The sequence below is a fragment of the Alligator sinensis genome, unplaced genomic scaffold (genome assembly GCF_000455745.1).
Source record: "Alligator sinensis unplaced genomic scaffold, ASM45574v1 scaffold1029_1, whole genome shotgun sequence".
Classification (NCBI taxonomy): Eukaryota; Metazoa; Chordata; order Crocodylia; family Alligatoridae; genus Alligator; species Alligator sinensis.
Window position 1 is genome coordinate 1,021,279 of NW_005842425.1, and position 25,713 is coordinate 1,046,991.

Here is a 25,713-nt window from a genome sequence, read left to right on the forward strand (position 1 = left end):
TGCCTATGCCAGAGGGAGAATGTATAATTAATTTTTACTCTGAAACCTATGAAATATTGAATGAAACATATATATGGTTATAGTGCACAGAATCCAATACTTAAGTCAGCAAAAAAAAAAAAATATCATTTTCATCCCTGATACGGAATACTTTAGGATGACTAGAATAAAGCACATTTAGCAGTATTCTAGAGACATTTATTTTTATATGCTTGTTGAGAGGACCGAGATACATATAGTTGAATACAGGAGTAAATAGTTCAGCGTTTTGCATAAGGAGGTCTGTGACTAACCAATAATAAGAGTGGCAGGGTTGTTAACAGTGGCTGTGCCCAAATTTATCACACAGTGCAAGAGCCAAAAATTTAGGGCCAGATTTGCTAATCAGATGTAGTCCCTTTGAGCTGCTCAGGTGGTATATTGCCTCAGCAACTAAGCAAATTACATGATAAACTGGAACTCCCTGCTGGTACGTACATGCTAAATATGCTTTGTCCTTTACATTCCCTGCTAAATGTATTAAATAAGGATGGGAAGATCCATTGGACTTATGCTACACTGGCGCATGTCTACATGTTCATTAATGTGCAGTAGTTACAGCACACGGTTCTTTGGGGGGATGCTTACTGTGCAGTAGCTTAGTTAACACTGTGCAGTAGCATATAATTGCAGTTTTTGACTGGCACACTGCTGCACATGTCATTAGGCTACTGCACAGTAAGCACCTCGTGCAGATGTGCCCAGGGTCTTTTGACACCTTGCCTTTAGTGTATCTTAACAACAATGTCCCCAAGCATACCAATCCTACCCCCTCTTACTTGCACATGCCAAACTTGGAAATGCATCAATGAAATCACTGTAAGGAGAATTCATAAGAAGTCAGTCCCAATAGATATTTAATCATTTTTATTGCTTTTTGTTTCCTGAATGTTTTCCAAATTTCAGCATCTTACTAGTACTGAAAATTCAGGATTTTTAAGTTGGGTTTGGTCTGTGTGTTTTTACCTTTTAGGTAAACGAAAGCCTTCACAATGAGAAGAATTTCAACAGACTCCAGTTCTATGATCATGTATGTTCATTTAAAAGTTACACACAAAATATGTTGTGATATAATAGAAGCAAGCAAACTTTGAAATAACTGAAAACTTGTAAAGCAAGGAGAAAAATGCAAAACTATAAATGCCAAAAAGTCTGGCTAACACAAAACCCTGAGGTATTTTGGTTGATTGAATTCTTTACTCAAAAGACTAAAACTATTGAAAAGGGAGACTGCCTTCTAATGATGAAAACCTTCTGGTATTTAATTTACCAAGAATGAAATATGCTAAACAGCAGTTATATAGAGCCATGTTAGAACCATGCAAACAAGTATAAGACCCTTTGAAGAGATTGTAAAATCTCTGTCCCAAATTTGAATAAGCTTCTGAAACAGATCAAGACCCCAAAGGCACTCTCATTTTCATTTTGAAACCTGTAATTGGGAACAGAGAGTAAGGTGTAGTAAGTGTACACAGGAACTGAGGAAGTGTACACAGGAACTGACTGGGCTCAGTCTGAGGTGACACTATTGAAATCTCTTTCAACGTTCCCACATGAAAATCCTTTTTCTTTTCATTTGTAGATTGTCATCATGGAGGAGGAGGAGAAGGAACATTTGCAAACTCAGCAAATCTGTGTGTAGATCTCAGCCCTGTGGCTCCATAGGTGTTTTTGAATCTTGGGGGTGCATTTTTCATAAGGTTCATTAGTTTGGCTAGAGCCAGAAACATATATTTGGTTGATTTGGAGTTCCCCAGATGGATGTCTGTCAGGGTGTGGAATTTGCAGGGGTGGGGGGCAAGTCTGGCACCCCTCATCACTTGATGCCCTAGATAGGTGCTCCTCTTGCCCACTGCTAGTTGTGCTACTGGCAAGAAGGGTAATTGCTTCAGACTTACAGCCAGGGACTCTCAACCTCCCTGTTTTTTTTCTGCTTACAGCATAAAGGCCAAAACTTTGGAAGGAGACTAGCAGCAAGGGGTGGAGAACACTTGAGTAGTTCCATCCTCCCAATGCACTGGCCGGTGGAGGAAGTGAAGTAGTTTAAAAATTGCAGTGGAGAAATATTGAATATGAACCTTTTGGAGGGTGGGGGGAGGAAGAGGAAACAATGCCTTTCTTCCACATTACTATTAGACTACTCCCCATGAGGCTTCTCAGCAGTGTCAAGCTCTCTGTCCCCTCATACTTCCTAGCTTTGCCTTCCAAATGTCCCCCCACCCCTTCATCTATCAACAAGGCCCCCCGCAACTCTCCTGTACCTTCTCCGCATTTTTCTTATCCTTATTATCTGTCCTACAACTTGTCACGATATTAGAAAATAGTAACTTTGCAGTAAGATTCCTCCCTGAAACAGTACAGCTCTTAATGCAAAGATGTGCTTTGCAGCACAGTATAGCACTACTTGTTTAGTGTTGGTAATTACTTTTACCTAAGCACAGAAGCTGTGTGCTAACCCTCTGGGCCTTCCTCCACCAGTCGCCTCATTCCAACTGCAGACTTGTCAGCACCATCAGTGGTCTCGCCTGCCACAGCTTAATGGAATATGCTGACTAGGGACACGCTCGCTAGCGGAACAGGCTCCTGAGTACTTGGCCCCTGTCCACTATTACTTTAACTGCACCTAGTAGCTCTGGGCCCACTATTCAGGACCAAAAGATTTAGGCAAGGTATAGCCTGTTGCAGACCCTTAGTTGCCAAGCCAGGCCATGTTGCTGCTTATCCATCTCAGCAGGCACTTCCTGGCTAGCTCTTTGCCCCCTTGCCCCAACCTGGTCTATGTCAGCATCTCCTGGCTACTCTTAGTGTCTCAGTCTCTGTACAATCTCAGTCCTTTTCTCTCTCATTCAGTCCTTCCTGCTGGGTCAAGGCCTAGCCACAGTTATGAGCAGGAATCTAATTCCAGGTGCATGTGCTTTGCCAGGGTTCACTTCACCCAGGTTCAGTTCACCCAAAGCAGTTGCATCAGTCTCAGTTGCAAATAAAAGAAAACAAACATAAGTCTGAGAACTTAGCTGGTTCCTCTGTATGACATCTGCTGCCTTTGTTTACTCAGCCACAGCTTCCAATTTGTTCCCTGGTGCTGACTCCAGCTTCCTGCCTCAGTCTCTCTCACTGGGTTCCTTCTGCCTCTCTCTCCTCCCAGGGCCTGTCTGGCTCAAGCCTCACATTTTGTGCGAGTGTGTCACCTGACCACTCCATTTCTTCCCTAAGTTATCTACCCTGCCTGTGCCTGCACCTGGCAGTTATCTGGCTTCTGCTGCCCTTGCTGTGACAGCACCTGGAAGCCCATTAACCTTAACCATGTGATAAAGGTAAGTGGGTAAGTGTGCTTGTGTGTACGTGTGGAGCAATAGGGAGTGAGCGATAGGGACTGTGTCCACATTGCAGTGAAAGTGGGGAGAGAGAGACAATGACAAGTGAAGGGACAAGGGGGAGGAGAAAGTAATAGTGAGAGAAAGTTCTCAGTGCCTTTGTTTCCCCAGTAAGGGGGTAGGGTCCCTGTTATAGTAATGTACCTACCACTTTAGACCAACATACTGTAATATAAATCTCTCCCCTAAACAGCCTCCCTTAAGAAAATATTAAACAAAGAAGTCACGAGCTAGGGATGACAAAATGTTTTTTTCTTATATAGATATCTCCTGAATGTCTTGCAGAAGTGAATAATGCTGGTGGTCTTGGCAACAGGTTGGCGAACAGTATCAAGCAGGGCATTCCAGCCATTGGGCAACACCATGTTTGTGACATTTTCATTCACTTGACACCAGAATGCAAAATAGATTTTGATGCAATATCACATTGAGTGACATGTGTAACACAATGTATAGACATTGCACTATGTGATTGTGTGGCTTTCTGCAATGCCATGAGATGGCTGAATGGATCTCTGGCTTCTAATATGAGTAAAGTAATCTGCTGCTTTACATACTTGGGCAACACGCATATTAAATATTTTTTTCTCTTCCAATAAACATAGAGAGTTTTCAGAAGAAATGGGAAGAGGAGTTTTCTTTACTCTCGCTTTAGTTTTGAGAGAAGGGATTAATCATTTTTTAAATGGATAGGATAGCTGATAATCACAGTGTTGACTCTGAATGGGTCAGTGATTGGAAAGAGAAAGCTCTAAAACACAGAAATAGAAATTATTGATTTTCTCAAAAAGGAGTGTAAGAGCCCATGCTATGATGAAGGGGCCATGAGGTTGAGCTGAATCCTTAGCTTTTTGGAAGGAAAGAAGGAGAAATAGTTCAAATATTGAAGTCAATATTTTTCCTACTTTCACTTCAATCCTTTTAGAGGATTGCAGGGAGAAGGCAGAACTGTCACTAAAAGGAAACTGAAAAATAAAGATGCTCATTTAAGAGACCGGACAAATCAATCCCATGCCAATTAAAAGCCAACACAACTGCAGTTTCTCCAGATTTCTGCTTAAGCCCATAATACCATGTAAGATATTTTTCACTGTCTGCCATATGTTAGTGTTAAAAGCATAAAGAGAAGGAAAGGAAATATTTAAGGACTAAAATGAAAAGGTACAAGTACCCAAGGATCAGAAACAATAGCTGACGTGGAAAAAAAAATCATATTGAGAAGCAAGAAATAAATTAAGAGAAGATCTCAAGAAAGCAAAGGGAAAGAAGGAAGAGGACAATAAAATAAGGGATGTTTTTAAACAGATTTACACAAGTGCCTTCATGCTCAGTTCCCAGTGCAATCGCACAATCAATACATTAAAGGAAGTGAGCAAAAAAGAATATGTAGTTAGCATGCTGCATGGCCTTGAGTTTCTGTTATTAGAAAACCATGCCAGTGATTGTTCTGAAAAGGTTGATGGTTGCAAACACATCACTTGTGCCTCATTCACATCTTACTGATTTCCTGTGTTCCACGGCGGATGGACACATGCATTCACACACATGCGTGCATACACACACACACACACACATATACAAATATAACTTCAGAGTGGCTTGTAATATCTTACAGGTTTGTTTGTTTTATGGGTCAAAACTGCATGAATGAAAAACTGTGGCTGGAAAACAAGTTGCCAAAAATCAGCTCCGTGTAATCCAGCAAATGCCTCTGAAACACTATGGGCCCCTCTAGGCATTCAGGTAAAGGTGTGGTAGTTTATTCCTGGTTTTATCATTAATTGATTGAATGTGTGACTGGGTTACAACTTAAGACACGGTTACCTGGTTAATCACACCTTGGCTAGGGACAGACATTACACACAAACCAGTTTAAGTGATCAGAAACTGGTTTAAACCTGTAACAGCAGATGTTTAGTGCACATAAACCAGTTTGAAAATGGCTGAAACCTGTTTGAGATAAACCTGGTTGAATGTAGTATCAGACTTAATTGATTTGGCTCAAACTGGTTTATGCAATGTCTGCCCCAGACCCCTTGCTGGGGTTTAAGTTCAATCAGACCCCCCCCAGCATCCCAGCATGCTCTCTGGGCTGAGCAGGGCTCTCTGCTCCACAGCAGGGCTGGCCCTTCCCCCTATGCTCCCTGACTGGAGCTCTACACAAACTGCAGTATCCCTGCTCCCCCACTTCTCTCCCCATTCCCTCTTCCTTATAGACACCTCTCAGCATTAGCTAGGAGACCACATGCTGGCTACAGTCCCTTGGGACAAGGGCAGAATCAACAGGTAGCTGGTAATGTCCCTCCATTGTTTTCTTAATAAGATGGTAAACACTGAGTTAGGGGTGATAAACACTGTGTTATCAATTCCCTGCTGGGTTGGTCAGAAGCAGAGGGGGACCCTTCACTAATCAAACTGTCCTGCCTGGGCCTGGCCACCCTCCCCTCCCCCACCCCAGCTCAGCACTATAGAAGGGAAGGGAGGGCTGCTCTAGCACTCCCCAGCTTATAGTCTGAGCCATTATAGGCATGTGCCTGCGTGTCTGGGATGTCTATGCATTTACAAAGTGATTTAGCCTAGGCAGGTTCATCTAGCCTGCAAAAATTGAATCAATTCAGGCTCAGGCTTTTTGAATGTCTGTCCCTAGCTCTTAAGTGTAGCATGTATATGGGGCCTAGGCTGCAGTGTGTGATCTGTCAGGCCGGAAATGGTAGAATAAGCTAGCTCCTGCCTTCACCACTGTGGGCTTATTTCCCTGGATTCCTTTAAAGGTCAGATTCAGATTTTTTATTGAGTATGTATCAGCATTGAATTGCAAAATGTGCTTTGTTCAGTCATTAACTGTGGCAAATGTATTATAATGTATTTCTAAAAAAAAAACCACAATAACTTTACTAAAACAATTTGTTAAAGCTCCTACTAAGGAGGTTCTGTGAGAGATACAGATGTGCTTTGAAAATGGTGTGAAACAAGCAGCGGAAAATCTAGAACAAAGAAAAAAATACTTTTACACATAGTACTAATCGACTTCTGGAATTCATTACCACAGGAAGTCACCAGGACTATGGTTATATTTCAAACAGGGTAGGGTATTGTATGGACAAGATGTATTATGGGAATTAAAGTTGCTATCTAATTAAATATCTTTACCAACACCACTGTTTTGGTAAGAAGTGATCTGGTATAGACAATCCAATATTATTAAGGGTTCAGGACACATTATGTCATTTTCTATATCATATACTTGGATACATACAAACGTTAATTCTAAACAAAGGAAATATTGTTGCATCAGAACTACCAGAAACTGGGTATATAATCTGGGTATAATGGATTTTAGGCTCAGTGGACTAGTTACTGATATAAAATGCAACATAAAATGCTTTTGCAACATAAAGTGGATCCACATTTCATTCTAGACTCACATTTATTTTTAGTTCTGATAGTTCTTTTTAGTTCAACAAAAAGGCAATCTTGCACACCAATGTTATCCACCTCAGATTCCTCCTCTTTCTTTTCCTTGTTCCAGTTACTAATATGACAGATCTTTAACCAGTATATTGCAGAGATGATTTTTTATTGCTTCAAAGCTAAGCAAATTCCTGAAAAGAATATCATGGTGAGGGGCAAAGAACAAATTTTGTAACAGTGGCAATAGAAGCAAAAACAATTTGTTACCACTCTTCCCCTTCCGTGAAACTAAGGGCTAAGTAAGGAGAATAAAGATACCTTAACTGTGAATTTTCATATTCTCAAAAGTTTGAATTTTTTTCTAATTTTGACTTAACTCCAGGCTGGGCAATTAAATCAAAACTCCTGGAAGTGATGGATCCCCAATCAAAAAAACCTTGGAAAGCTTGTAAGGTGGAGAACCAGGGTTTTTACAATGCATTATAGCATTCAGGACTGGAAAGTGTTGTGCCAAATGTCCATAGGTTTCTAATGGTAAGAAGTGCTCTGACAAGGGGCCACTGGGGTATACTATTTTTTGTTTGTTTAGATCCATTAAAATTTAGGTCCATCCAAGTGATTTTATTTTTTACCTTTTTCACTGTAATTATTTTATGGTAATTGCTTTAAATTTGTATAGTTTTGTGTCTGCACTGTGGTGTGACAGATATGATTTTTTAAATTGGGTACTTCTCAATGCTGAAATTGGCATTTTTTCTCCTGTTGTTCTGTCACATATACCTGGTTTTTTGTTATTTGCAGCTTTATTAATCCTAGGTTGTTTGCAATCTAAACCAGAAGGTACAGAATCTTCCAGTCAGCCAATGTATGTGGAAGAGGTCATTTCTGACCGAGCATATTTTTGGATTGCCTTAAGCTATAAATATTTTGGTCTTACTTTTTGCTTACCTTTTCTTGTCAGTAGATTTTTTTGTTGTTGTTTTTTCTGGCCCAATTTTAGCCACCTTTCTTATACTGTTTTCTTAGTATTGAGGCTGTAGTTCATTCGCTTTTAGCATCATGTCTCTACTTCTGAAGGTTTTTATTTTGCTACCTCTGCTAATTCCATATGTGGAACTCTTTAGCGGAATAGTATTTAGTAAAATTTGTGGTGAACAGGGCCTTTAATAGTTACTTTGGATACAGTTACTGAATAATTGCATCTGACAAGTTTTCTGTAGTTTTGTCAAAGTTTCCTTTGCCTTCTGATTTTCACTGCTTCTGTTTTGACGTTAAGATGTCCCTGGATGTTTGTCACAGGAAATGAACTTAGATGTTTGTTGTGTTTTAAGTGACATTCAATACTCTAAAGGAAAAAAGTGAAGTATGACAAGCCCAGAGATCTTTCTCTTTCCAACCGTGGAAGATCTAGACATGCGTTTATCTAACTGTTTTGATGATAGAGTACAGTGCGTCCCGTACATTCCCTTTCCAACAGAATTTTCCTATCGTTAAGGGTTTTTGTAAGTAATTTTTTACATTTATAAATTATTTTTATTATTTTTGAAGGGTACTAGAAAGATAGTCTTTCAGCCTTGAGATGCATCCAAAAAAAAGCAATGGGATAGAAAAGAATTGAGCAAATGCATACTGTCTCAGTATTTCCTCTGCTTCTGAATTACAGATACCATCACTTTAGCTAAAACAACGCAGTAGAGTATTTTCAGTGGCAGATCCAGAGGGGTGCAGTGGTGGCGCTGCACTCCCCTTTTGGAGTCTCTGGAGCTTTTATAATCCCCAAGCAAGTAAGAGTCCCTATTCTCCTTCCCCTTCATGCTGAAAGGGATGGCCCCTTCCCTCTCCTCCCTGCCACTTCTGCCCGCTGTTGCTGTTTTTCCTGGTGTCACAGGAACAGGGGAAACTTCAAAGCTGCTCTCATCTGCTCCAGCTAGGCTGTGTGGGGCTGAGCTCAGCTTTCCTCATCATGACCCCATTTAAACATTGGAAACATTTTTGCAAACCCAAAATGATGCAGACAAGATCTGCTGTCCTCTCCCTGGGTCTAACCTCCTCCTAGGGCCTATGCAGCCCAGCAGGCAGGACCCAGTGCAGGAGGGCAGAGCGGGGCAGGGAGGCTTGATGCTGCTGCTGGGAGCCTCACACCAGCTGTGCCGCCATGGCAAGTTGCCCTCTGCCCACCCAGCAGCAACAGTGGTGATGGTATGGATTTGTGCCCGACACTGGTGCCAGGCAGGCAGGGAGCATCTCACCATGGTGGCATGGCTGGCATGGGGCTCCCGACAGCAGCACCAAGCCTCCCTGCCCCACTCTGCTCTCCTGCACTGGATCCTGCCTGCTGGGCTGCGGAGGCCCCAGGAGGAGGACAGCAGGGCAGTACTGAGCCCACAGTGGGCAGCCCTCATCTGCCCCCTCCATGTGAACAAATCTGGGGGGGCACATGCCCCCCCCATCCTCCCTCTCTGGGAGTGCACACAGCTGTGGGGAGCCAGCCCCTCCTCCACCCCCAGATGAGCTGCCCATGGGTCCATCCTGCTCCCCCAATGGGCCCCACATTCCTACCCCAGCCCCAGGCCCATGCCCCAGCCCTACCCCACTCTCTCCCTCTCTGCCTCATCATGGGGGCCTCAATCTGCCAATAGACTTACCTGGAGGGAGCTGCGGGAGCTGCTCTCCATGATGCCTGGCTGTCTATGTACGTGTGTGCACGTGCACATGCATGTGATGTCCCCTGCCTGATTGCCCTCTTTCAGGGTCCCCTCAGCCCCAAGCATCCCCTTCCCAGCTGGAACTCTACTAGCCTGCAAAGGGGACCTGCCATTTCCGGTGGGTTTTTTTGTGATTTTCATCATAATTGGTCAATACTGTTGAGTGTCTTTGCGACCCCATGTTTTATCATTGCAACACCAAATGGAGTTGTGACCCCAAGACTGGGAACTGCCGATCTAAAGGCTGCAGTATTATCTTTCTAGGTTTTGATCTTAAACCTTTGAGTATAATTCATCTTTCATTTGCCCCCTTTTTACACCTGTGTAATGTCACTGACGTCCATGAAGTCACTTGTGATTTCCGGCAGAATAAATAGATGTAAATCCCACCCCCTTACTTGACATTCTCTGCATACCTACAAGTGCTGGACATCTGTAAGGACAGAAGAGTCTACACAAATCAGACATTCATGTAAATAACATGATTTACACTATTTATGATAAGAAATGCTGTGGAAAAGTCTAAGTAGCTGTGTATCTTTCTGTGTGATGGCTGGGTGGAGTGTCCTAAACAAAAAAGCAGCAGGGAACTTAATATTTTCAAGGACTCTTTTACCTAGTTATAAATTCTAAGAGTGCTGTGGAAAAAAAGAAAAAACCTTTTAGAGTTCTTTCTTAATAGCCCTTTACGGTCTTAATTGTTGTATTGTGTTTTCCTTTTGTTTTATTTGTTCCTGCTTACTGAGGTTTAAAAAGTTATTTGATGGGTCCCATACAACTCCTGCATGACCTTGAATACCAGACAAAACACATGGAAGAAAGAATTGATTGTCCACCTATGAAAAGGCACCAGAGTTCAGCATTTGAGCACGGGCAGTTTTCTTTCCTTTCTTTCTCTACGACCCAATTTGGTGCATACCAGATTCAACCTCCACACTGCTCTGTTTTTGTTTCTTACTTCATCTCAGGCACAGTCTTGTTATGATATGCAACGTACTGTACATCCATAGACTCAGGCAGTACAATTCCCTTTTCAGAAAACACAGATTACCCAAACAAGTATTCTAATAAGGTTATGCAGATTCCATGGCCGGTGAATGAATCGGAGCCAATTTCACGGCCACGGGATCATTAAAAGCAACAGCTTCTGGGTTTTCACAGCCAGAATTAAGTTCTGAGGGTGTGAAAGAGCAGACAGCTCTGTGTTTCCACAGCTGCAGCCTTCAGTGAAAGATGCTGTACTATTCTTTTCTTCTTGCTGCAGAAAAACATCCCAAAGTGACCTAGATTTCCAGGGTTCCTACTACTTTATTATAATGATCTCATAACTAAACATGGGCTGCATGCATAGAGTTAGCTACTGAGTAAATTTCCTTTTATGAAGGGGAAAAAGCTTCCTAAGTTTGCCAGACTTAAAAGCTGATATAGCAAGCAGAGTCAGGAGGGAGGGAAAAACAAAACAAAACAAGCAGTGTCAGCAGTGAAATATGAATAAATCAAACATTAAACTATTTGTGGTTAAATATTTGCTTCATGACTACTCTGTCACACAGCCTGCACACTCCCCATTACTTCTCTCTTCCTTGCTAAACTGCTTTGACTCTTTTTTTCCCCTGTAAACACTTATGAAGATTGCCTTCTTGGGACCTGCTGTGGTAGAACATGTTCTCTCTGTTTTCTTCATTGGCTTCTTAGAAAATTATAGAAAGGGAAGACTTCTTTAAAGTGTTTCTTGCAGTGTTTTCCATGCCTAATGTATGGATCTTTGTGTTTCCATATAGTACTCTGTAATATTCATGAGAGTTTCCTGCTAGAAACCACCAAGCCCTCAGAGCCACCTGTGATCTGTGACTTCTTTGATGAAGCTAAGTGAACGGCTTCAAACTTCCATGCAGGACCTAATTTAGGATTGGCTTCAACGCTCAATGCTCCTATTCAGTAATACCCTAGCTCCTCATATTATCCCATGGACTCTAGTGGTGAGTACAGCAGATCCTGCCCTTTTGGGATCTTGGACATGCACTGTCATCCCAGAATACGGACTGGTGATGCTGCAGCTGAAAGGGAGTGCACTACTTGATGCTGAAGAGTCAGGTAGGAAAAAATACATCATGAAAGTGAGAACCACAGTTCATGCTCAAGAAAAGCTGTTTCTCTTTGCACCTTAGCATGTGGGGTACATACAGTGCTTTAAAAATATGCCCATTTCCTCCATGCATAGAGACTTTAAGCAATTTTTTTCAAGGAAGAAATCTGTGTTCTCTAAGCCTGTGGATCTAAATTGATCTGAGAATGAGACTGGCCCTTTAGTAGAAGCTGCATCATGCCCTAAGTGTTGCAGTTGAAGGCATTTGAGTCCTAGTCATGCTTAGAGGCACACAAGAGTTTGTTGTAAACTCACATCTCTATGTTATTATTTGTTATTTATTACATAGGTAATGCCATCAGTGAGTACGCTGCTCGACAGACATATAGAAGACGGCCCGAAACGGAAAGATTGCTTATTAAGTAAGTTAGATATGACAGAAAGAATAGCATCAGTAGGCAAAAATATGAAGGAGAGAGAGGTTTATACAAAATAAGACCGTAAAACTACATGTCTGTCCCTCAAGCACACACAGATAGAAGCGCATGCATGCATGCACACACTCCCTAGGAACTTTGTTCAGTACAAGCTCCTGACACAACACTCTTATTCTGAATGTTTCCTGCTGTTCTCTTGGCTCCCTAACTAAGAGCTACAGAATGTGAGTTTCCTTTTGCCTTGGCAATGGGCTGAGGGCATTATTTTATCGGCTTATTCAGTCTCACAATGAAGAGTGAGCCTTCCAGGTAGCCGACAGAAAGCTTAGGAGGGTACTCTAGAGCAGTTTTTCTCAAGATCTAATAGCAGATGTTCCATATTTTGGACAGGATTTTCTTTAAAATATCATAAGCTCCAGATAAACTTCACTGCAGTGCTTCAGACTGACTTATTATTGTTAGTGTGAGTGTTCTTACTTTTGCAAACTTATAAAAGCATTGATCATAATACTAAATTGTTATGTGCATCCTCAAAGGATTTTAAATACTTGGGCCTCTTTTGCTGTAAATGACTGGGAGCAAATGAAAAATGTTTATTCGTGTATTCTTCAAGGATTGGCACATTTGGAGTGCTTGCTGATTTTTGTGTTAATGCTTCTACCAGGTCTGTGCTGGAAGATACACTATTCACTGCGAGTGTCTGTTTCTTCTCGTTTCTCAGCTATTTTTCAGTATTTGCTGGTGCATTTCTTTTCCTTTGTGTAATATTTTTCATCTGCCTTTATTTCTCTCTGACAGATGTCATAAAAAAGATTGTATTGGTAAGTGCCCTAACATACGGATGGAGTTTGCACATACAAAATGGACAGGGAAGACCTTGTATTTTTTTTTTAAATATGACCACTTGTGTAATTTGCTTTAACCTTAATGAAATCCAGGTAATGTCCATAAAATAGCCTCTTATCTATTTCAACAGATGCACATAGGGAATATTTTAAGTTAAACACTAGAATACAGTTTAACTGGAACTTTCTTTTCTTTCTACAAGTTTTAGACACAAATGCTTGAGTTGCCTTGACTGAGATCCATACTGAGTCATGTTTTCTTTACATCAGTAGAGCTTACAGGGTCAAGAGTATCTGGTTTTAAGAGAACAAAGGGAAAAAATGTATACTTAGTCTATATGTTACACCACAGTGTCATGATCACCCACTCAAAATGCTGAACTAGCAAAACAAGAAAGCTCAGACAATCCAGAACCACAAAAAGAATGCCTCTAACAGCTACTCGCATTTGCTGGCAGATTTGCTTTTCTCTGGTTTTTCCGAAGGATACCGTCCGTGGTTTAAGAAACAAAATAAACATGCAACAGTCTCATTTCAAGTCCCCATTTCTAAGGCAAAGCAAACAAAATAATCAGTTGCCCACTTTTAAAAATAAAGTTTGAACCCTCCTCTCTTTAACACATGGTAAATCACAGTCAATGAGATGCATGGCAGTTAGCAAGCAACGTTTGGCCTAAACTTTCTTACATATTTTAATCTATGTCTTCTAAATACATAGTTTTAGTTTCTAACCTGTTAAGATATTTTTGGCCAGATTCTGCTCTCAAAACTTTTGAAGTGGGCTTGCCTGAACATAACAAAAGCTAATAGAATTTAGCTCAATTCTTCTAGTTCTCCAACCAGCCAAAAATGAAATAATTAACAGATCTATAAGGCTGAAAAAGATGTCATCAAATGAAGCAAACCAGCTGCACTGTGATGCGTTGCCCATTGTCCTGCCCATTGATACTATGGGACAATGGGTCACATGTTCTCTCCCAGCTTGAGGGGCCCAATCCTATGCACCCTAGGATTTTCTGCCCAGGGTCAGGCACTTGTCCCCAGAAACTTGCAGAAAGCTGGGGTTGTTCTGCTTATTAAGACGTGCTCCCTCAGATTTCCAGCACGTCTCAGCAAGCAGGGAAGCTCAACTATCCCTGCTTATAGAGATTGCTTCAGAGATTCCCAGGAGCCCATTATGATAAGTGAGGGGGGCCAGGTAGGTTATTCCCAGGCTTGAGGGCCTAATCATTTATGGGTATTTCTAGGGTGTGCAGAAGCAGGCCTCTCAAGACCCCAGAGCACCTGCCTAAAGTAAATAGACACCACCACTGAACAGTAGCACAAATTGATACCACCTTCATCATGGCCACCATTTGTGGTGCAACAAGGAGTATAAACAGCTGTTTTGTTGGCCTTTGTGCTGCCGTTACAATTTTTATGGTGGCACAAATGTGACAAAAGGCAATGTCTGTTTTTCACAACATAAGTCCTTCCTGTACGTGGGGATCTTTCTCACTCATTTATATTGCATTCCTTGTAGCAAGGAGAAGCAATATTTAGTGGATCAATATATTGCTGCTAAGCAATTCAGGCAGATGAGGAAAGACTGTGGAAAAACTGCATGGAAAACCTGGCAATTAGCAAAGAGCTGACGGAGGCATAGCTGAACAGAAACGGAGGAGAAATGTCTTTCCCAAGAAAACCAGTCTGTGCTCAGTTTGGCTTACCTGTGCCAAACTGTGACAAATAACAATATAACGAGAAGTACATTTTTGACTGTATTTTGGCCTTTCTCACTTTGATTTAAGATGTACTTATTTGATTGGGCTGAGGCAAAGGCCGCGTTTGATAAGGGTTAGATCTGGGGGAGTGCAGAGAATTTAGGGAGAGCTCTTCTGGAAGTTACGTTTTGCTGGTTGTTCAGATGTAAGCTGTTAGGTATTATTTTTTGCTTATGTAAATTTCTGTGGGGGCAATTAGGGCTTTGGATACATGGTGTTTTTGTTGTGTGTGTTAACACGAACATCTAAACCAGGTTTTCTAGTCTCAGAAATTTTCCTTCAGCATTTCATGTCACATTACATTTTCTGCGCTTTTCTAGCTTTTACAGCCTCAGGGCAAACATACTTTATTGGAAAGGCACTTCTTTGCACTCACACAGTTATTGTGTCTAGCAGCGTTTATTCTGTTGTTGTTGTTGATTAACACCTCTGATCTTCATGGCATACGATAGGGAATTATAAAGGCTGAGACGCATGCTACTTTCATGAGTTAAAATTCATCCCTGGCTCAGTGTAAATTTTAAGAAAAATCTATGACTTCAGTTTTACCCCTAAGTATTTGGGAGCAGAATCTGGTCCTATTGTATATTTGATTTCTACAGGGCGTGTTTACACATGTCGATTTAAGGCACTTTAGCCCAATTTAAGGTGCCTTAAGGGCAAATGTTTATGTACCTTAAAAATGGCAATTTAAAGCTATTTGCACCTCAATTTGATACCTGCAGAAGCAGGTATCAAATTGAGGTGCAAATAGCTAAAGCACATTAACACGTGTAGACACATTAAAGTTCATTAACTCTGTGTATGGACTGACTTGGGATTAACTTTAGTCCCACATCAGTCCATGCACACGACATTAATGTGCCTTAACGCATTCACATGAAAACATGAGCTTAAATCGCCCTAATGTGCATTAAGCTAATGAGCATTAAATTTAGGCACACATAAATGCATATGTAGACACACCCACACATTCCCTTTCTCTCAAGAGAGCAGACATTTTCCTGTTCTTTTTTGAAATAAGCCAGAATTTCACCCAGGTTTATTTCAGCTTAATCAACAGAACAATGGTTTAAATGCAGATCCAGCATAAAGAAAGAATGGAAGAAAGATTTCTGGCAGAAAATGGTTTCAATAAATATGTATATTCTAAAATGATTCCTTTTGCAGTCTGGTTCAGGAGACAGTCCATCATTCACTTGCATGTTATTGTTTTAGTATTGTGTTGTTTACATTCTGACATGTAAGACACATCACAGTTGGATATGGCCTCCTCCATCAGCAAAGGACAACAGCTTTCCACAAAATGCTAGTACTAGAAAAGGGGGAAAACAACTAGCCCAAAGTATGGTTTTCCAAAAACTATTTTCACCCATCAAGCGAGTGAACGATAAGAAATTATTTACTCATATGTAATGCTTGTCATAAGAGCAGAGAGAAGAAAGACTATAAAGAGAAAGTGGCAGTAATTTACTGCATCAGAAAGAAGCAAGAGGTAATTCTTCCTGTTTTTATTCCCTTTAAGAAAAGTGCATCTGGTAGCACGTAGATGTCCTTAGGCATTTTAGATATGACTGTGTATGGGTGGAGAGGAACCGGGGAATGGTTGGATTTGTGAATCAGAACTGTGAAGAGGAATGCCACAAATCATTCATATCTCTTGGTTTTTGTCTCTCCTGTGTTTCATTTCTCTCGTATTCCTCCCATTTTTGTTGAACCACATGAATATTGCTTGTGAAACCCCAATCCACGTGAATCCCACCTACTTCTGGGGTATTGTATTCAGGTTCAAAATACCACTTAGGTTCAGCAAAAGATTTGATAATATTTGAGTCAGCAGCAGAATAGAGACCAAGAGTCATTGCTTTAACTCCTTTACATAAAATTTTGCAAGACCACCTCTGAGACTTACATAAAACAGCTGCCTCACTTAATCATCTGCAACTACTTCAGCACAATTCCTACAAGGATAGTCAACCATTGAACAGGTCAGGTACAACACCCTTTTTTGTTTTGGGTTGATGTTATGGTACATGTCTGGAAGACTTTGCTTTATATTCCCATCACTCATTCACACCACCATTTGGAGATTTTCAATAATAATCTTCCTCTGTTTACCACATCCTTTTAATTTCTTTTCTGGTGAATACCTTTGAATTCCTTAATTTTTTTAATAAGAAAATAACTGAGGTAAGAATGAGATGGGGGAAGGGGAGGGATAGACATAGCTCTATTCTGTCCATTTACCAAGATATGGTAAACTATATTTATAAAGTGTATATAAAACACAACCAGACACACACACAGTCGCCAGATTATCTGCACTACATGTGAAACATTTAGTCACTAAGAGAAGGATGCTATGAGACAGACTTTCATTCACTGTTAGGTTATGATTCACATATAACTCAACTAAGTCACATTAAAGAGTTGTTGCATCTGATGATCCCATGAGGACCTGTGTGGATTGAGATGGTATTTTCGCATCAATTCTTAGGACACAAAATGTTATCCCAGTTAGTATGCTTTGTTAAAGACTGAGAGAGCACAGACTGAACTACTTTCTGCCTGAATTCAGACTACCAGAGCTAACTACCTCTCTCCACACTCTAAGAGAGATGTTCGGCTGGAGAGGAAAAGCAATGCTACCACTTGTACCATACCTGTTAAACAAATCAAAAGGACACTTTAGTCTCCAGCACTCTTCAGCTGACACTTTTCAAATAATTTTTTTTAGAAAGGTTTAGCTATCTAAAGGGAGCAATAAACAGCATGGCATTTCTTTCATTGGTAAGCATCTCTTACTTAAACAGCCAATGTAAGTAACTGGAGTGCTATACGCAGAGACAATAGGCTGGACAACCGTACCAGAAATTCAGAAATCTGATATTCGCCGTGACTGTGGCTAGAAAGATAAAGCACTGCTGGGCTCCAAATCCACCTCAGTCCTCCATAGCTGTAGCCTCCTAAGGAAATATATGCCCTGGCAGGAACAGTAATTGGCAGGAAGGGAGAGAAGGGAAAATAATTCATTTACATTCTCTATTAGCATTACTGTAATTCCAATGACTTCACTGGAGTTATTACAGGGTTATACTTTGATAAGTAAGATAAGAATTTGATGCAGTGAGTACTGAGATCTTTTATGTGGTGAACTGGACAACAGTCTTGAAAAAAAATTGCAAATATTGGGGTGCCTGGCGGTAACCTAACCAACACATTTGTGCTTTCCCCACCAAACAGAAACCAAACAAATAAAGCAAAATAACATTTTGCTGTCGGCTTCATATTGTGTGGAAATCTAAAAGTGCTTCAAATGTCACCAATGAACCCATAATGTCTTTTTCATAAAGGTAAGGAAAATCAATTAATAGGATTAATCTGTGTTTAGAGAGCTGACCTTTCTGCAGGCAAAAATACTTTTTCTGTTAAATTCTGTTTGCTGATAAATAGTTTATGATGGCAGTGAAGTCCATCATTGCCATAGTTATTTATGCCGTGTTACAGAATATCTAAATACAGGCAAACAATGCCTCAAGCACTTAAAAACGTATTTCTCAAAGGGAAATGCTCACTCAGCATCAAAGCTTGTTTTTGTTAGTAATAACATTTAAAGTGACAGTGGCTTAGTTTCCCTGAGTTGACAACTTTTTCTTTAATGCCATTTTCATGCAAGGAGTTATTGGTTTCATTTCAGTCAGTCCTAATCAAACGTCCCATGACATTATTGCCATTTTTTTCGCTGTTCATATTTAAATTACACCGATTGTAGCTTATTCAGATAGATAGTTATCTGCAAATGGTGGTGGAGGGAGGAAGAACTGAAACTCAAAGGGCACGTCCAGATGAACAGGAATGTGCGCTTTGCTGCACCTAGAAGGCTTTTGAGGTGTCACAAAACGTGCATGGTGCATGTGAATTGGTTCATTGTGCAGCCAAATTAAATATTGGAAAATCATGGTATCTAAAAACACAGAGAAAAAAAGCAGTGCAGTGCTTGCAGCAGCATACACCCCCTGAAACTAGAGCTTGGCTGGCTAGAGCTACGCTCCAGCTGCCAGCCACTGCTGCAGTCCTGGGAGGCCCCCAGAACCTCAGATAAGGCTGCTGGGACCAGCCCGGGTGTTGGCCCCAGTCTCCCCTCCCCACCCCGGACAATTTACTACACGCCAGAGCACGCATGCAGGGGCTTTCTCCAGGGCCAACTAGCAGCAGCACAAATATGTGATGCTGCTAGTTGTCCCTGGGAAAATGTGCATGCGCACTCATAGAGACGTGCCCAAAGAGGTCAACATGTACCAGCTTAAGGGGATTTTGCAGTGCCCTGTATTGCTAATTGAAGGTACAGCTGTTGTGTTGAAGGTTGCATTTTGCAATGTGAATCTCAAATAATTTCTGACTCCAATCAAATTACTTCAGGTTTACATTTATATTGTGAGCAGAATATGATTTGAAAACTTCAAACTTCTGCAATTAGTATGTACATCAAAACAAATTTATAGTGGCTTCATTACTTTCAACTTCAATTCCTTAATATTACTATAGAATTACAATTGTGTGACTAGAAATGGAATTTGGCCTCTTGTGTTTCTGTGTTTGTAGGGCAATGCAAGATGAAATAAATGGACAATTTGGAGAAAATAAGGAGTGACATAATCTTCCCTTTAGAATTTCCCAACCTAATCCCCTAACCTGATTTTTGAGGACCTGTTTAATTAAAATAAAATCATGCTATGAGCTTTCTAGTTTCCAGAAATATCAAAAGAGTGATTCTTGCAGTATTTCTTACCAGAAAACAGATTTTAAAATACAACAACTCTCCCCAGAAATAGCTTTTTGAGGTCTTTTTTATGGCAGAAAATTCACGTTGATAAGACTGGGGGGAAAAAATCCAGACTTTTGCATGTTTATATAGTTCTAATGGAAAATTCAACCCCCTTTTTCGCAACACTGGCACCAGAAAACCCTCACACTTTTGAAGTTTGCTTAAGCACAGGTTTAATAATGGTACATTACCGTATGTTTCAGATATAGGTCATGTTGTGAGCAGAGCCTGTATCTGAAAGCATCAAGGGCTTGGTGAACAACTGTTCACCAGGGCACCCTTGTGCCCAGGAGTAAAGGCCACAAACTCCTGAAAGACCATTTCAGGCTCAACATTAGAAAAAACTTCTTCACGGTTATAGTGTCCAGATGGTGGAATAAGCTCCCTCCAGAGGTGGTGCAATCGCCTACACTGGAAATCTTCAAGAGGAGACTGGACAGTCATCTTGCTGGGGTCACCTGACCCCCAGTTATTTTTCCTGTTTGGTGCAGGGGGGTTGGACCGGATGACCTTCTGAGGTCCCGTCCAGCCTTACAATCCATGAATCTATTAATCCATGTCATAACAAGCCCAGCTTTGCATATCCTCACTGAATCAAATAGGCCAATCCAAAGCTGGTGGAAGCCAATGAGAGGTATTTCCACTGATATCACTGGCCTTTGGATTAGGCTCTTAGTCCTCTGTTTAGATTGTATTCTCTGACTATGATGTGTTTGTACAGTGCCTGATACAATGGGGCCCTGCTTTCAAATGTCCACTGTTATAATGCAACTTTTTAAAAATATGTAAAGAACTTTGGTGTAAGTCAGTAAGTAAGGACTGCTTGTGTGAGAATGACTTCTCAGGATTGAGCCCTAATGTAGCAGTACCATTTTGGTACAATATACATGTAACTGTACACTTATTTTTAGGTCACAGGGAAGAGTTTCTGCTCGGAAGGCAAAGTACTTAGTGACATCTTTATCTGACTGTAGAATTCAAATAATTGTATTACAATGAGAAGAAAACTGCAGCACCTCCCACCTGTCAGTATTACATCCTCCCCTGAAAGAGGGCTTAGACATTTTCCCAAGCTTGTAAGGCAGTCTTGTGCACATATTTATTATTGTGTACAATGCAATGGAAGGTGCATATGCATGAGGAAGAGACTCATTAACTCTATGGCAAATCTGTACTTCAAAGTACCTATTCTGAGAGAGGATCACAAAGGTTATGTAACTCACAGTTTAGCTGCTTTTTTGAAAATGTTAAAGCGGGCTTGTTTTGTTAGAAAAGCAGCCATAATTCCTGCTCATAGTGTCAAATACACTTTCAATCGGACACTATTCCGAAGGGGAAAAAAATTGTGTGTGTAGATTTCAGGGACTTGGAGCTTTACAAATGAATGCATGGACCATTAACATTCATTCAAATGGAGATGCTTTGATCTTCTTTCAAAAGGATCGTAAAAGAAAGCAGGCAAAGGGGGAGAAAGAGAGGAAGAGAGAGAGAGAGAGCTGTCAACAATTCAAATGGTCCTAATTATTATGCTATATATAATGAGCTAATTGAATTTGTTTGGTTCCAGAAAGAATTATCATTTTCTTTCTTTCTGTGTTTTCATTAATTATGATGTGTGGTGTAATTGATTAGATCTGAGTTTCAAGCCTAATCAAAAATAATTCTTTACTATACAGCAGCTAATGGCATGCCAACATTTCAAGTCTAAGCTCCCTCCTTTCAGGAAGAATTATAATATGTCTATTAAAAAATCACTTGGGCCTTGAGTCTGATAGTTCACAAGGTTTGGGAACATACTGTATTGACAATTAAAAACACAAACAAAAAACCCAGCTTGTAATCAGTAAATTAAGGGCTCAGTCCTGGTTAAAAAGCTTACTTAAGCTAGTAAAATTGTCTCTAATTATATCAGAGAATACTAAGTAAGCTCAAACTAACTGTGCCCTTTTACCTGTCATGTACTCATTGCATCAGTTCTTACCTCAGTTAATTGTGGAGCTTAATATGCCTCCAATATCAAGAGGAGCAGATTGCAGTGGTGTAGTGAATCAGTAATTTCTTGCCCCAGCTATTGCTGCTTAAGACTCCCAGCTGGTTCAGTAACCCTTAAAGCTTTTGTGTTCCAGACTTGTTTGCCTGACCACCTACCCCCAAAATTTCAATTTCTGGTAAGTGTCAGAGCAGAAATGGAGGAAGGATTTGATTGAGGCTTACAGATTTGTTCAAGAAGGGCATAGTATTAACTTAGAAGTGCATGGACTAGTTCCAAAAGTGGTGGCATGCAAATATGGATAATTGTGGCAATAATAACAACTTCTTATTCAAACCCTAGCTTATAATTTTGGTCTGCATGCTTTAAAGACTGAGATTTATTCATGAATGTTAACATCAACATCAACTAAAAGCCCTAGTCAGCCACTAGGACAGTGACACTCATTGTATTAGGTAGGCACTGTAAAGACACTTAACAAAAAAGGAGCCCTTACCTGAGCCATCCACCGTGCTATCCAAGCTTTTGAGGAACAAAAAAGTTCCATATGCAACATGCAGAAGTACATTGTTAAAAGAATGTTGTTCACCAACTTACAATCATAGACTCTTTATTAGCGGTAAAGATGCCTGACCATTCTTAGCAGAACCCAGACTGCATATAGAGTCCAGGTGGCCGTTAGAAAAATCACGTGGCAAAGTCAGTCCCATGTCTTTCCATAGAACTGGCCAAAAAAGGTGGCATAGCCCAGTCCTCTGCTTCCTCAGGCAATCATGTCATATAATCCCCTTCATACACTTATCAAGGTCCATTTTAAAACTGTTTTGCCTCTGCGACTCCAGTTGAGAGGCCATTTCATTTATAAATGGAGCAAATTTGATGTGGAAGTTGCTGGGAGATATTAAACATGGAATCGTACAATACTATTTTATAGACTCACTTTAAGAATAGAACCACATTGTGAAGTTACTTAAATGTACTTGTCTTTTTTTTTTTTCCATCCAGATCTAATCCTAGCTTCCCAGTGATGTTTAAGTAATGTTGGCCTAATTAAAATCAGGCAAATATTTTGAGTCATATGTAATAGGTAATGTAAAGTACATGTGCAATAGTTTAACTAAACAGCTAAAGTATGGATAAAGAAAAGTTTTCATCTGGAGTTAACATCCCAGTAAAATGCAGAGACCATCTAATATTGCCAGTCCTGTCTGTACTCTTTATTAAATTCTACATTGGTAGGGGCTGTGCTTTGTGTAGTAATTCTTCAAAAGCAGCAGACACAAGATTTTATTTGTTCAGCTTTGCTCTGGTCTGGAAAGTACCATTACAGCAAGAATGATATAAGAAGAAGAAAAGCAAATTTCTGACACAGTTCTTTTAAAGTGCCTTTCATAGTCTAATCTCATTTGGGATGGATCTGTTGGATGTCTGCAACTATGAAACATTAACAACTTAGGTTTCCCGCCACACAAAAACAAATACAAATGTTTGAACTGGCAACATGTTTCCAGTGACTAACCCCCAAATGTCTACTATATAGCAGACCTTTAAATATTTTAAATTGCTAAAAAAAAATATATATGTGCCAGGCTTCGGCTACTGTTCAAGAAAAGCAGAGAGGAGATGTGTGGACAGCCAGGGCTGTCTATTCTGAAAGCCAGGTGTTAGAATGTGCTTTAGTGTATTAATGCAGATTAAGAGACATTCCATACCCATTACTAACTTTACATTCTACACAAATACTCACTCATCGGCATCTGCGAGATAAAAATAGGCTCAATTAACTTACTATGGGATTGAGTTGATCTTGTATTTCTAGCATCCTATAATGCCTTTCCTTACTATATTTGGAATGAGAAAGAAAAGAGGAGAACAGAAAGAGCTCAAAGAAGCAAACAGATAACACGGGGAAATCAGAGCATTTATTTTCCCTACTGTAGAACATACTCTGTTGGTATACTAGGTATACCAAATATAGTCTGTGTAGGATAGGGCGGGCAGTTAGGAATCTCCTTGCATGTTTACACCCTTAGCCACGCTTTGTGAAACAATGTTAGATGCTATTCAAGGGCTGAGAGACACTGGTTTAAAGAAAATAATATATATGTCAGGAAAAGAGTAAATATGCTTTATATTTTATACCGGGGTTTCCGTGATAGCTAAAGCCTTTTTTTTTCTGTTAAAAATTGTAGTCATACACACACCCATACATACATACTTACATACATACATTTATACATATAAAATATTTCTATAAAACCAAACATTTAATATGCATAGATTGGAACAATTTACAAAAGGAAGTATTTAGTAACACTGAAGTAATAGTTATTTTCTAAAATCCTATTTGAATTGCACATTTTCTTCTTTCCTAACCAAGGACCTGAATACTAAGTCTTTTCCTGGTCTTCTTATGTTTCTAATGTGTCAAGCTCAAGGAGATGCGAGGCAGAGAATATATTTTACTTCATACAAAAAACTTAAACACCTCACAGTCTGAAGACAGATAACCTTTCTGCATTCTGTAATTCAGAGAAACATTAACATAACATGTGGGTGAAGTCAGAAGAACATGTAAACTAGTCTCTGTAGTTTGGATACCTTTTCAGTTCTGACACCTCTGAATAATGCCCTAGCCTCAAGCTAAATATCCAGACACAACACTGATTAACATGAATACATCTCCTCTCGTTCAGCCAGATTTTAGATTGCTGCAGAGTATATACATATTATAGCAAAAATAAAAATCAGCCACCACTGGGATAAAGGGGAATAACCATTAAGCCCATTCCATTTAGGCAAATCTCTCTACTTATAAACTTGCAGGGCATTTTAAATCAATTATTTTATCTGATAAATAGGGCTCTATAGCCTACTGGTTAGGATTCCCTAGGCTTCTCTTTATAGAGGAGTGGGAAATCATGGACTCTAGTCTCTGCTTGAATGGATGTTTGATATAAAATTGAGTAACATTAGCAAAGTAACTGGAACTTCGAATAAGTAGAGTAGAATAAAAATTAAAAGATGGTTTGTTTTTCCTTTTTGTAGATGTATTTCAATGTGTGGTTGTGAAGGGGGATGAATAATTTTTAAAAAATCCCTGCTCAAGAACAGCAAGGCACCATTTCCAGCAGCTACCTTGATTGCAAATAAGTATAACTACCCGTCTATGCAATTTACTGATGAAGCTTAATGGTGTATCTGCCTGGCCTTCATTGGGAGAAGGTGGAGGAGCCATACCTTCTCAGGAAATTGTAAAACAGAGCAGGGAGGGAACACAAAGGAGAGAAAGCAATGGCTGGGCTGTGGAAAAGAATGATAAAGTTAGACTATTTCTTCCTATATCTTACACAAAAAGATAGACAAAAAAGGATGTTTTACTTCAGTGGCTTAGTTCAAGAGCAGGACAATGTTTTCTGCCCAGATGGACTTTCATTAAATTTTGCTGCACTCATACTGAAACTTCATGTTAGCTTTAGATGTTCCCTTTAATTATTTCTTTTTGTTTGTTGCTGTGGTTAAAACCTGGGAGTTGATAGGACATTAGAATGAACTGAAGCTTCATAAACTTAGGATATCTGCTCTAGATGCTAACTGCATACTAGCATCATATCAGGTGGAAACTTGCTAGGATAAACGTATGAAACAAAGAGATTTCTTCTATTATTTCATTACATGATTTAATTTGACTTCTTGTATATCATAGCTATTAAATTTCACCTGGAAACTGTTATAGCAGGGGCGGGAAATTATTTTGGGTGGAGGGCCACTTACCCAGTTTTGGCAGGCTGTTGAAGGCTGCATGGGTAGCCCAACAACTTGACAGGTGCCCAGCCGCCTGGTCAGCATCTTGGGACCAACGTCCCAATGTCTTGGGACCAATGTCCCAGGGCCAGCACCTGTGGGGCCCAGAGCAGGGCACAGGCCAGCAGGGGTCTATGGAGCCAAGCTGGGCTGCACCAGCAGGGAGGGGGGAGCTGGCCCGGCTCCATAGAGACCCTGCCAGCTGGGACCCCGCACTCCTGTCACCCTGCTCTGGGCCCCACTGGCAAAAGCCCCAGAACATTGGTAAGGGCCCTGTGTTCCTGCTGGCTCCCTGCCTGCTCACACCCAGTGCCCCCCAGCCCTACGGTACAGGTGGGGGGCAGCACACAACCCCGATCCCCTGCTCACCAGCAGGGAAGAAGCTGGTGCTGAGCATGGGGAAAAGTGGGCCCGTTTCCGCCCCCTGGCCACTG